Source organism: Sturnira hondurensis, unplaced genomic scaffold, assembly GCF_014824575.4.
Source record: "Sturnira hondurensis isolate 20B ecotype Veracruz unplaced genomic scaffold, ASM1482457v3 Scaffold0018399, whole genome shotgun sequence".
In the NCBI taxonomy this organism is placed as follows: Eukaryota; Metazoa; Chordata; class Mammalia; order Chiroptera; family Phyllostomidae; genus Sturnira; species Sturnira hondurensis.
The window spans coordinates 595,312-608,682 of record NW_028091030.1 but is presented as its reverse complement, the minus strand read 5'-3'; the positions used below and the strand labels follow the sequence as shown (position 1 = coordinate 608,682).

General features: G+C 40.0%; 1 protein-coding gene across 1 annotated transcript in view; it reads right to left on the bottom strand.

The window, feature by feature from the left end:
- Positions 1 to 13,371, bottom strand: part of HSD17B12 (hydroxysteroid 17-beta dehydrogenase 12) — a 142,919-nt gene that overhangs the window by 69,581 nt on the left and 59,967 nt on the right. The window lies entirely within an intron of this gene.

The following is a 13,371-nucleotide window of genomic DNA, read 5'->3' as shown; positions in this document are numbered from 1 at the left end:
ACAATACACAGTTTGACTTAATATTGTTAGGGCTGTACTAATTCAAAGTCATCCTTAAATACACAGTTAACATAGCTGTGTCCTAAAAAAACAAAGACAAACAAATACATCTATTTTATTTTTTTAATATTTTATTTATTTATTTTTTGAGAGAGGAGAAAGGAGGGAGAAAGACAGGCAGGGAAACATCAATGTGTGAGAGATGCATCGATGGGTTGCCCCTTGCGTGCCCCTAAGCGAGGACCTGGCCCACAAGCCAGGCCTGAGCCCTGACCAGGAATTGAACCAATGACCCTTCAATTTGCAGGCTGGTGCTTAATCCACTGAGCCATACCAGCCAGGGTAGAAATACAGCTATTTTAATGAAAGTGCTCACAGGTCCTTTTTAATGATCCAATGATAATAACTGTATTAGGCAACCACATTGAAACACTGTCATGATGCAAGTTTAGTTTAGTTTGTTTTCTAGTTCACTTGATGTTGTATTATTCCAACATTACACTTTTGAGAAGTACCTCCAAAGTTACCACTCAGGTACCTAACCATAATGTTTAAAGTATTAATGTTTAACGTCTAGTTAAGAGTGCGGAGGTAATGGACCACCCAGTTTGAGAAGCTGAAGGTCTGAACTCTGCACAGGCCTGTCATTAGGCATGACCTGGTTTCTGAGACTTGGTTCCCATACTTACTACTCACTGCACACTTTAGGGCAGACCAGCACTAACGTGAGGGCTTTGGTCCATCAGTAGTTTCTAAACACGATGCCCTTTAAAATCACGTGGAGAATGTTTGCCAAACTACCTGTGCCTATACATGATTCTACGTATTCCACAAAAGTGAATACATTTACATTTGTGGCTTAGAAGTTTTACCAGTTATTGAAGAATGATTACATTTTAGATATTAAACATCTCTATAGCATTAAAGAAGCACAATAAAAGCTGATTCTATAGCAACACTTTTTCTATTACTAGTCTACCCTGTTGTCATTAAATATTAATTCTATTTGGTTTTTTTAGCAGCAAAGGAATAAAGTAATTCAAAATTCATGACATTCACTGCCAGTTTTAATCTCATCTTCTCTTTGATTCTAGTATTAAAATACTGTACTAAGTCATTTAAATTAGTTGATGTGTAGTTATTTTAAAGATCAGCATAAAACAAATTATGCACTTAAAAAGTAATAGTATAATGGCATCACCAAGCAATGAATAATTGACAAGAAAATATATCACTTCACTTGATGGGAAAGTCAAATTAAAGTGACCCTTTTCCATAAAACTTTCAAAGTACTTCCTCTCTAAAATAAAAAAGGAAGAAATCCCTGTATAAAACTGCTAAGCTTAATAAATGTTTCAGAGAATATGCCTTTCTACAGATTCTCTGAAATCTGAAGGCTGCACTCCAAATTACAATTACCCACTTCGAACAAGGAACAATTTACTAGTGGGAGGAGAGACACTAATTATCTACTTAAATGGGACTCATTTTCAGAACACCTTGGTCCCATACTTTCCCAACCAAAAAAAAGGTTTTTTACACAACAGTCACTGAATTACCGATAATCCGATTGGAAAAAACCTCTTGCTGTTTTAAAGGAATCCTACAAACACAAGGAAATGTTTTAATCAGGAGGGACGGCTGGCGTCTGGCCACGGCGCAGTGCACGCCCACGCGCCTCGTGCCAGCTGTGCAACAGTGGCGTTTGAGCAGCTGCCTTAATTGGAATCGCAGACCCACACACGCTCATTTGGCTGGGCCAACTAATTAGTAGGTATGCTACATTTCTAACGAAATATCCACCCATATTACAGATGTTGTTCTCTATTACGGTAAATGATTGGTAACAAACAGTAATGAAGCTGAAATAAGCTATACTCTGTGAAATTTAATTGAATAGCTTTACAACAGAAGCCCGCTTGCGACAAAATAGGAACCTAAATTTCAAAAGTATCTTTCTGTACAAGATTAAGAATAATACGAGGTTTCAAGATGGCTCTTCAGGCACCAAAAGAATACTTGTTAAGTAGGCACACCCCCTTAAACCATGCCAGGCCCTGTGCAAACATTTGCAAAAGGACCGAGTCCTCTTCTCTTTAAAGTCTAATGTGGGAAATCCGTAATAGTAAAAAAAAAAAAGGGTGAGGGGAGTCCAGCTTCCAGCCACGATGGTGTAACAGATCAGAATTATTCTATCATCTTAAACTAGAAAAACCAGACAAAATATATGAAACATGGTTCAAAGACCACGGACAATAGACAATTCAGGAGAGCAATACCTAAAGGTAAACAAATGAGGTGAGCCCTCTGGTTGTCCTAGCTTACTGCCCTGAGATTCTTGCTAAGCCAGGATGAAGGGCAACTCAAGTAGAGACGAGCATTCATTCAACCCTGAGTTGAGAAAACAGACTTGAGCATTTGAGGAAGACAGAGCCCCTATCATTAACCAGCAAAGTATGTGAGGTCTGTCTGGAAAAAGTCCAGCCATTATTAATGTAATGAGAATGGTTGGCATAGCATTGCTCTAACCCGGCAGCCAGGGAGAGTGAACCGCAATGTGCATGCGTGAATAAAGACAACTTCATTATACTAGTTAGTGGGGGCAGTAGATGCCATTGAGTGAGTATGTTTACTGTGTGGCTGTTGCACACAAAATAACTGAGCTAGTAGAGCAACGAATCTGCATCAAACTTTGCATTAAGTTTGAACATTCCCTTGTGGGAACTACTGGGACGACTCAGATGGCCCCAGCTACGGGCAACTGCTGACTGGCAGCTCCATCACAACAACGCACCTGCTCATGCATCACATCGTGCAGAGTTTTTTGGTGCAACATCAAATCACCCAGGTGACTCAGCCCCCTACAACCCAGATGTAGCACCCTGTGACTTCTGGCTTTTCCCCCAAATAAAATCACCCTTTAAAGGAAACAGATTTAAGACCATCAGTGAGATTCAGGGGAATATGCTAAGGCAACTGATGGAGAACTGTGTGAGGTCCCAAGGTATCTACTTTGAAGGGGACTGAGACATCATTTACCTACGTACAATGTTTCTTGCATCTCGTGTCTTCTTCAATCAATAAATGTCTGTTTTTCACATTACATGTCTGGATACCTTCTGGACAGACCACATCTCTCTCTATATATATACAGAGAGAGAGAGAGGGAGAACAACGCGGAGGGAAAGGCAGACAAAGAGACAGAGGTTGAGAAAAAGAGCATGCTATATTCTTTTTTTTTTAATTTTTTTTATTTATTTATCTTTAGAGGGGAAGGAGAGAGGGAGAGAAACATCAATGTATGGCTGCCTTTTGTGCATCCCCTGCTGGGAGTTGGCCTGCAGGGAACCGGCCTGCAACCCAGGCATGTGCCCTGACTGGGAATCGAACCACGATCGTCTGGTTCGCAGGCCCACGCTCAATCCACTGAGCTACGCCAGCCAGGGTGAGCATGCTATATTCTTCATGTTCAAGAAAGTAGAGGGTAAATATTTTAAGAAGAGATAAGGAAAACATAAAAATGACCTAAATATATACATGGAGAGGAAAAAATACAAAGTCTAGATAAAACACACATACACACACAAACAGGATTAAACACTACAGGAATAAAGGTTAATGAATGTGAAGGCAAAGCCATAACACAGACAGAAAAAAAGAGAACACAACATCAGTGAGTTGAGAGACAACTTTGTTGTGTTTAATATACATATAAATGGAGTCTTAAAAAAAGGTGGGTGATAGAAAAAATATTTGATAAACTAATAGCCACAGGTTCTGAAATACAATGAATATATAAAGTTAAGCTCAACAAACTCCAAGTAGGAGAAATATGAAGAAAACTACACAAAGGGGGAAAATAGTCAAATTACTTAAAACCAGCGAAAGATAAAAATCTTAAAAGTAACCTGGAGAAAAAAGAAACATTATGCACAGTGGTTAAAAAAAAAGAAAAGAATTACAGCAGACTTCTTGTCAGAAATGCTGCAACCCAGAAGGCAATGAAGCAAAGTAGTTAAAATACTGAAAGAAAAAAAAATACAGTGTCAAGATAAAATTTTATATCCAGAGAAAATACATTTTAAAAATAAAGGTTCCTACCCCACACACCCCACCCCAGACTCTGGCCAGGCAGCTCAGTTGACTAGAGTTTTGTCCTGATACGCCAAGGTTGAGGGTTTGATCCCAGGTCAGGCACACACAGACATCAACCAGTGAATGTATAAATTAAAGGCACAACAAATTAATGTTTCTCTCTCTTTCTCCCTTCCTTTTCTCTCCCTCAAAATCAATAAATAAAGATAAATTCTAAAATTAATGTTTTTTTCAGACATACAAATCAATAATTCATCCCCAGCAGACTAGCACTACTAGAAGATTTTAAAAATTCGTACAGACAGCCCTGGCTGGTGTGGCTTAGTGGATTGAGTGCCAGCCTTCGAATCAAGGGGCCGCCTGTTCGATTCCCAGTCAGGGCACATGCCTGGGTTGTGGGACAGATCTCCAATAGGGGGTGTGTGAAAGACAACTACACATTGACGTTTCTCTCCCTCCTTTCCCCTCTCTCTAAAAAGAAATAAAAAAATAAAATCTATAAAAATAAAAAAAGTCTTACAGACAGAAAAAAAAGATTCCTGATTGAAATCTTTATCTACACAAAGCAATGAAGAGTATCAGAAATGGTATGTGTATAAATATAAAAGTTTTTTAGAAATAAATTTAATTTTCTTTAAAATAAAGTTGACTAAAGCAAAAATAATGGTATGTAACTAGTTCATGACAAACACAGAAATAAAGCATATGGTGAATGAACATACAGTGTTATCAGGTTTGGATGCTATACATGAAGTAGGACACTATGTGAGTATTTGAAGTAGTACAGATGTGACAAGTTAAAAAGGTACACTGCAAGAATATAAAGCAGTGACTAAAAACAAAAAAATAAGATGCACGGCCAATAATAAGCTTAGGAAGGAAAGAATGTGGAATAATTTGTTAAACATGCTATTAGCCCAAAAGAAGGCGGGGCGGGGGGGGTGGAGAAGGAGACAGTTCTAAAACTCAATACCGAATATATATTAAATAACCTAATTAAAAATGGGCAAAGGACCTGAATAGACACTTCTCTAAAGAAGACATACAGATGGCCAAGAAACATACGAGAAGATGTCGAATGTCACTAATTACCAGAGAAATGCAAATTAAAACCAGGGGAGATGTCACCTTGCACGTATCAGAATGACTATCATCAACAAACCTACAAACAACAAGTGCTGGTGAGGACCCGGAGAAAAGGGAACTCTCGTGCACTATTGGTGGGAATGCAGACTGGCACAGGCAGTGTGAAAAGCAGTTCAAAGTTACCTCAAAAAATTAAAAATGGAACTCCCTTATGAACCAGGGATTTCAGTTCTGGGCATATATCCAAAGAAACCAAAACACTGATTTGAAAGAATATATGCACCCCTATGTTCACTGCAGCGTTATTTACAATAGCCAACATCTGGAAGTAGCCCAGTGTTCACCAGTAGATGAGTAGATTTTTTTAAAAAAGGTACACCCACACAATGGAATACTACTCAGCCGTAAAAAGGAATTCGTACCTTTTGCAACAACATGGAGGTACCTAAAGAGCATTATTCTAAGTGAAATAAGCAAATCAGAGAAAGAAAGTACTATATGATTTCACTTACATGCGGAATCTAATGAATAAAACAAAATAGAAACACTCATAGACACAGAGAACAGACTGACAGTTCTCAGGGGGGAGGGGTATTGGGGGGCAGAGGGAAAGGGAGGTGGTAGGAGGCCAAAGAGGGTAAAGGGGTTAAATGGTAATGAAAGGAGACTTGACTTGGGGTGGCAAACACACAATACAGTATATAGATGATGTATTATAGAGCCATTAAACAATGTCACCCCAATAAATTCAATAACAAATTTGAAAATGCACCAATATAAACTTTGGAGATATTTTAATATTTAGTACATAGAGAACTATACGAGATCCAAGTTGTACAGAAACCAATTAAGGTAAATCTTTGGGCTAACTAGATCTGGTTTGATCATTTTAATTTAAAATAAGTATATGTCTCCTTTCTGTATAAAAATATAATGCTACTGTTACATTTCATTCTTTGAACTTTAAAATTTTCTACATAGGTTTTTACCAGTTAGATATATTATTACTGCTTCCCAAAACTATTTAAACTTTTAAAAATTAATATCTTTAGCCTGGCTGGTGTAGCTCAGTGGATTGAGCACGGGCTGTGAACCAAAGGATTGCTGGTTCGATTCCCAGTCAGGGCACATGCCTGGGTTGCAGGCCAGGTCCCTAATAGGGGGCGTTCGAGAGGCAACCACACATTGATGTTTCTCTCCCTCTCTTTCTCCTTCCCTTCTGCTCTCTCTAAAAAAATAAATAAGTAAAATCTTTTTTAAAAGTTGATACCTTTATACAAGGACTGGCTCTTCTACACTTCAGAAAAACCTGCAAATCATTTCATCTTTTTTACTCTTCCTGTCCAGTGTATCAACTTTCAAACATCATCTCTGGCAAACTTGCTATCAGTAATGACTGCATTGCTCTGCAATGTCAATGTGAATAGAACTTCTACGATTCTTAATTGACTTAAGATACTGTACTAATGTCAGAGTGAGTTAAATAATGAGGAATCTTTGGTTACCTGAACAATTTCTAAAAACGAAATTCCTAAAGAAAACTCCACTTAGGGCGGCAAACTCAATTTGGTATGTATATTATCTTACAACGTAGTAAAAGAAAACAAATTTAATATATTTTGAGCTACAGGTAAAAGTGTTAACATCATCTTGTGTGTGTGTGTACATATAACATAAAATGCTAGAATCAACAAAAAGCTTGTGAATTACACAGCTTGAGACCCGTCACTCAGGAGAACACTGCTCTTTGACAATGGAGTCTTAACGAGGGAGCTCTAAGCAGTCGCTGTGTGCCTTCAGCGTCCAGCGGGCGGCAGCGCTCCCTCACCTCCCCCGACCACTCTCGCTTCCTAACAGCCTGTTAACTTTTTGAGCTTTTGTGTTGACTTTTGTTATGCCCTTGAGTCACTTTTAATAAAAGTTTCTTGTTTCTCAAAAGCTTGATTTCCTAGTAATTATCGTTTTGTATAGCTATGCTTTATTTTAATTACTGTCACTCTAAATCAAGACTGTAATCATTTCTCATCTTGGGTCTGACTTAGCCTTATTTTCCTGTCATCTCGAAATCACCTGGAAACTCTTTATAATACAGCCTTCACAAATTTGGGCCCCAAATCAAGAATAATAAAATTGTTAAGATACCATTTATACCCCAACGGTCTCTGGTATTTTCAAAATAGCCACTAGGTAGCACTATTGAGCAAGGAGGGTATTAGGAAGAACTAGGTTGGTAGTGTATTCTCCATATTTTTAATTAGCTCAACTCTCTTATGAGATCTGACCTGATATAAAAAAAAAGCCAAAGTGTAACTACTAGTGAATATGGTTCAACACCTGCACACTCTTCAGGGTCAGTAGAAACATATTCCTGATTCCTGATTTCATGAGCAAAGACGGACACAACGCTGTGAACAAAATGATTTCCAAGATTATGTTTCTAAATATAAACTACTCTTGTTAATGGATGGCCATTTTAAAATACTCTCTAGAAATCCCTGAGGATTTATCAATGCCTTTAATGTCCATCATAAGGCTCATGCCCTCAAGATAATCACTGACTAAATCATTAATTAGCTCTATATTATATCCCAACGGGGGACTCCATTTTGACAGTTAATTATTGTAATAAATTAACCAGAGACCATCAGCCTTGTTAACAGGTGGTTTCTACTTTTCCTTCAAGCTTGCCAAAAGGCCTCAGTCATAAATCAGAAAACGGAGTCTTTAGGAAGAAACATCCAGAGAATAACAGCCGGAGTGGAGGCCTGTATCAGCGCTACCACCGATGCTGCGGAGAACCAGCTCCCGCGTTGGGCTTCCTTCCCAGCGTGACCCAACACTGCCATCGACAGTGGGACCGTCAGACAGCCACCCCAGGAGACGGACTGAATTTCCAGGACTCTTTATTCGAAAATCAGACACTGCAACAGCATACTGCTGACAGAAGATCGGGCAGAGCAAGAATTCATTGCGCAAGACTAAATGGGACCAATGAGGAAAATTTAATAGAGGTTTTGAGAAAACATCGTTTCTTTCTCCTTAATTTTTTATGAACCCTCTTTGTGTCTGACTATATTTGAACAAATTAAAACAATGGACGCTTCCAATGGTATGTCATTCCTACTGATGCATCTGAATTCAGGAAAAATATTCTTGGGGGAACATTAATACAGCGGATAAACTATGGCAGATTGTATTTTTCAAATCCGGATTTTATTTTCAAAAAAATATCTCCTTTCCCACACATTCTCCATGGTGCCCAGTCACTCCCCCATCAAGAAGTGGAGTCTTTCCCCTCCCCTTGAATCTGGGCAGGCTCAGGACTGCTCGGGCCGACAGAATGGGGCGAAAGCAACATTGCATGGATTCTGAGAGTCAGTCAGCAAAACCAATCAGCTTCTGCCTGCTCCTCTTGGAACGTTCACTCTGAGGGAAGACAGTTACCATCTGGGAAGTCCCACTGCCCTGTGATGGCCATGCTGGAGAGGCCACGTGGGGACAGTCTAGTCACCAAACAGCTCCAGCTTCCCAGTCACTCCTGCCCTTGCACCAGCCTGAGGGAGAAGCCGTATCAGGGTCTTCCAGACCAGACCAGACCATCCACCAGCTGAGTGTCAGCTGAGTGGTCTCGGTAATGCCGTGAGGAGCAAAGGAGTCATCCCCAGGTCCCGGCAAAATTTCTGAGCAGAATTTATGAGCATCTAAAATCGCTGTTATTTTATACTGATAAATTTGGGGTAGTTTATTATGCAGCAAAAGTAATTGCAACCTAAACTAGTAAATCATAAAGTAAATTTAAAGGCAGTAATTGTGTAGAAAATAGAACACACTGATTGGCCCTTTCTGCAAAACTAATCAGAACAATGGTCAAATATTATACACTGTGTCTTTACCAAGTTCTTTTACTTTATATGGTAATGTAATTATTTGCATATGCTGAATAAGAATCTATCCTTCTCTCTACCAGGATATAATTAGAGATAACAAATTTGTAACCATGACCACGCCAGACATGTCGTCTCATTTAACGGTAAATCTCATTAATTAAGCATGACAAACCCACTAGGAAGAAACAAGGACTACACTGCATTTTGTGGGCACTGCTTCAAAAGTCTCCCTGGAAACTCTGCTGGTACCTCAATGGCTTGTGGAGACTCACTTTTATAGGTAGCAAAAAAATGTCACTTCCTGGAAAGCCTGGAACATTGACAAATCTGGGCATCTTGTAGTAAAAGGATACCCTATAGTCACAAGTACCACAGGCAATGCTGGTACAGGAAGTGGTTTCTGGTCCTTCACCTTGGGCGATGTGAACTCTACAGGCAATGAAAACACTTCTGGCGCTGTAGAAGTGATATCAAAGTATAGATGACTAGGGCCACCTGAGATCTAACATCACCTGGTTCTGGACTTATTAAACATGAAATAAAAAGGTCTTTATGTGTCCACTAATGCCTCACTGTCCTAATGCAAATGAAACAGGCTAAACATAACAAAAGCATTATATTAACGATACTTCATTGGAAAAGTGTGTACAAACTTATTTGGTCAAATCCACATTGTAACTGCACAGATCTGAGCATAGGTAAAAAGTGAAACCTTCTCTTACCCTATTCCTCTGGTGACTACAGATCAGTAAACTTTGCATTTTAAGAGAGAAAGTCACAGAATTACAAGGCCATGCTAAAGCTTTACACTTGAGTTGAGTTACAGAAAAGAGAAACATCATGTTTGGGGGTTTTTAAAAATAAAGAACAAATGTGTGTGTTTTTTTAAAATGGAAGTTGTTCGAACTGTATGCAGTCAGATTTACCACATAATAATACAACTGTAAATATCACCATCTCTATAAATATTCTTCAAATCAGTAAGTTCTTCTGAAAGTCAGTCTCCTTTACCTGGTGCGTTATTGCAAGTACAAACTCAGCTCCGAGTGCAAATCAAAATTGACAGAAAACTTAACATATCGATAATCTTGGCTAACAATAATGATGAAATAAGCTTATTAGTAGGTATGATGACTTTCAGCTTGTCTTAATTCAACAGGTGATAGGTACCTGTACGAAGAACCATAATTTCATCAAAGCAGTCAATCCTGGAAAAGCACTTACCCACTGCTGGCAAAACATTTAGTTCCCTACTAAGTTGTCTATAACCCCTTTAATTATTTCCTGAAGAACCTTGACTGATGAGTAGGCTGTCCCCTGTACTCACAAGAAATTGCTCCTACGGGTACAGAATCCCCAAGTCTGCGTAAAGACAGTGGAGAATCAGAAGGGGAGAGGAGCAAGAAGTCCCCTATTTTCTTCAGGGAGCACATGGTTTCCTTTTCAATCTCCTCCTTTCCTCTTTCGGTAAGATACGGAAGGAGGAATGAGTTTAACCCACTGGAGTGAGTTAAGTTGCTGGACCCCAGGAGACAAGGTGGGGTTAGTTAAACCAACTCGCTAGGCCTGTCACCTGACTGAACTCCGACTGGTACAGAAAACGGGATCCCCAAGACAGACTTCAGAGGACTTTTGTATTGCTTTGACTGGGTCCATGATGCAGTAGCATCACCATTAATCAAACGAGCGCTGGTTGCTGGTTATATGAATTATCTACTGAAAAAGTCAGTGTCTTAAGCAATGGCGGCTACATTGGTTTTGGCAGAAACCAGCACACGGAGTGTGGTATATGGCAGAGCTTCTTCTCCACGCACGGGAGCACCTACCAAAAGACAACAGTAAGCTAGAGACTTTAACTTTCAGCTCATCTGATCTGATCATATTTATGATCAGAGAAACAGAGAGTTTCTATGGCAGCCCTAATAAAAACTTTCATGTCTAATAGTGAGAGGGCTCACCTCGCTACCATCAGATTTAACTGCGCCCATTGCAGAAGTGCCAGGCCAGTTGAATTCCACAGACTCACTGTGTTTCAAGTAGGAAAGTGAAAGTGCAGAATGAGAGAGAGTGAGATCCGCAGACTTAGGGCAGGGATGTCTGGGGGAATGCAGCTGAAGCCAAGAATCCCAAACCCCCAAGCTACTCTGAGCCTCCTTGCCAGTGGCAATAGAAATAGCCTGCCCTCCTGTGCCTGAAGGGATTGGCTGTCCTGCCTTTAAGCCCTGTAACCTCACCATAACTCCAAGAGTGGCTTTCTTGCAAGACAGTTCCGCTTCTTCTCAAGACCCAAGTGGAGCATCCCTTACTGCCACCCATCACAGGGTTGTATCACAGCATCCTCCAGGAAAAAATGAAAGGCCGAGCCACAAAGATAATAAGTAACTTACACACAAAAATAATTGCAAAATTTTGCTCTTTCATATTGGTAGAAACCTAGGGCATCTGTGTGAGAATGGATTCTGAGTATCAGACCAAGGAAAAAAGAATATTACATCAGATTGGGCCGTTTTTCAAATGAGTCACTTACAGAGATTGAAGATTTAATAGTTAGCTTGTCTATGAGTTAACTTGGTTGGCTGACTAACACTTGGACTTGGTAAGAGCCTATATTTAATAGATCTGAGAGGTCAGAACCTGCCTTGCATAATGTAGAGGCAGGGATCCAAGAGCTGAAGGAACAGGACTGTCAGAGTGGACTTGTCACCTGTAACTTGCACGCACAACCCCTCCACCACTATACTTCAGGGGGCACAGGGGACAGTCCCTCCACCAGGGCTCCAGCTTCGAAACTAGAGTACAATTAGATGGGCTAGATGCGTTAGCCTGGCCCTTCAACATCCCGCCACTCATAAAATTCGTGATGTTGTTACAGAATAAGAACCTCTCCATTTTTTCTCCCTAGCTTCTTCGTCTCCTTCAGGATACCCACTACAAATGGCAATTACTTATTTGTCTGCTGTGCTTTTTTTTGTTTTTGGACCTATTTCTTCTGTCTGTCTCCGCCACTGGCCACGATTCCCCATAGGGTGAAGACTGCATCGATCTCATTCAGCTCTGCACCCTGGCTGCCCAGCACGGCACCTGGTACACAGGCGTTCCATAGAGATGCGCTGAAAGCGTAAACAGAGTTAGTCTGTCTTTGTCAACATCAAATTCTGGTACTTTCTTCTCCTGGAGGAGATACGTTCAGGGAACCATCACCCTCCCAAAGAGATGGTTTGCACCTGAGTTGAAAACTTGAACGAGTTTATAAATCTCTGTGTACGTCCGCAGCTTACAGCAAATGACCTGGTCTGCTGATGTCACCTCTTCTGTTAAATTTCCATTATTCACAGAAAAAAAATTTTCCAAAACTTTCAATAAGGAAAAGGAATTTTTCCTTACAATAAAGGTCAATCCAGTGTTTTCACCGTCCGCTCCATCATGAAGATGCTTGAACAGAACCCTGTCCCACTCCAGGGTCACATTTCTGTCCACACCCACGAGTCACTTCCCACCACAAGCTAACCAAATTCTCAAATATTCTTATAGTGTATCTTTTGACTCGCTGGGCAATTTTTATACAGCTGGAGCCCTTGTTGAAGGAGTGGTGTGAGGCAGCTTTTCTGGCTTCTGGATCAAGCAGATGGCGAACTCATTCATCATAGCATTTCAAAACAACGTTTTATTTAACAAAAAGCTTCTATTTTCTGCATGTGAACCTTTACTTTTGGCAACTAGTAGATGCTTTCACTAACAGACAATTTTACATGTGCGTACACACAGCACATTTCATCACTGTGAGATTCACACGCACGACTAAAAGTACTCAAGAAAGAAACAGCACTAAGACCCAGGTGGTATGCTCGGTTCAGCTCCCGCCGAACTAACTGCACTGCTCGCTCATTAGGGTCAAAGCTTAATTCAAATTCACGCCTCGGCAGAACTGCAAAATACTGTTGTCTCGGATCTTCAGGGCAGCATTTACATAGTCAACCCTGAAAGTTAAAATCCTTAAATGCCAGCGATTTCCTGTATATCTATATACCACATGCTCACCTTTGTAAAGATCTGTGCTCTCAGCAGGGTTAAAAATAATTTAGCAAACTTATTATTAGGAATCTATAAAGATCAGTTTCACACAAAAACTAAGTGCATCTACATATAATTTGTCCAGTAGGATGAGCTATGCTCTGGAAAAAAAATAACAAAAACATTCTCTACCTCACAAGGTAAGGAATATCTGCTACCTCACGAGGATGCTCAAAGATCAAGGGCAATATTAAATGGGATGGAATAAATAATAAAGCATTATATAAATGTT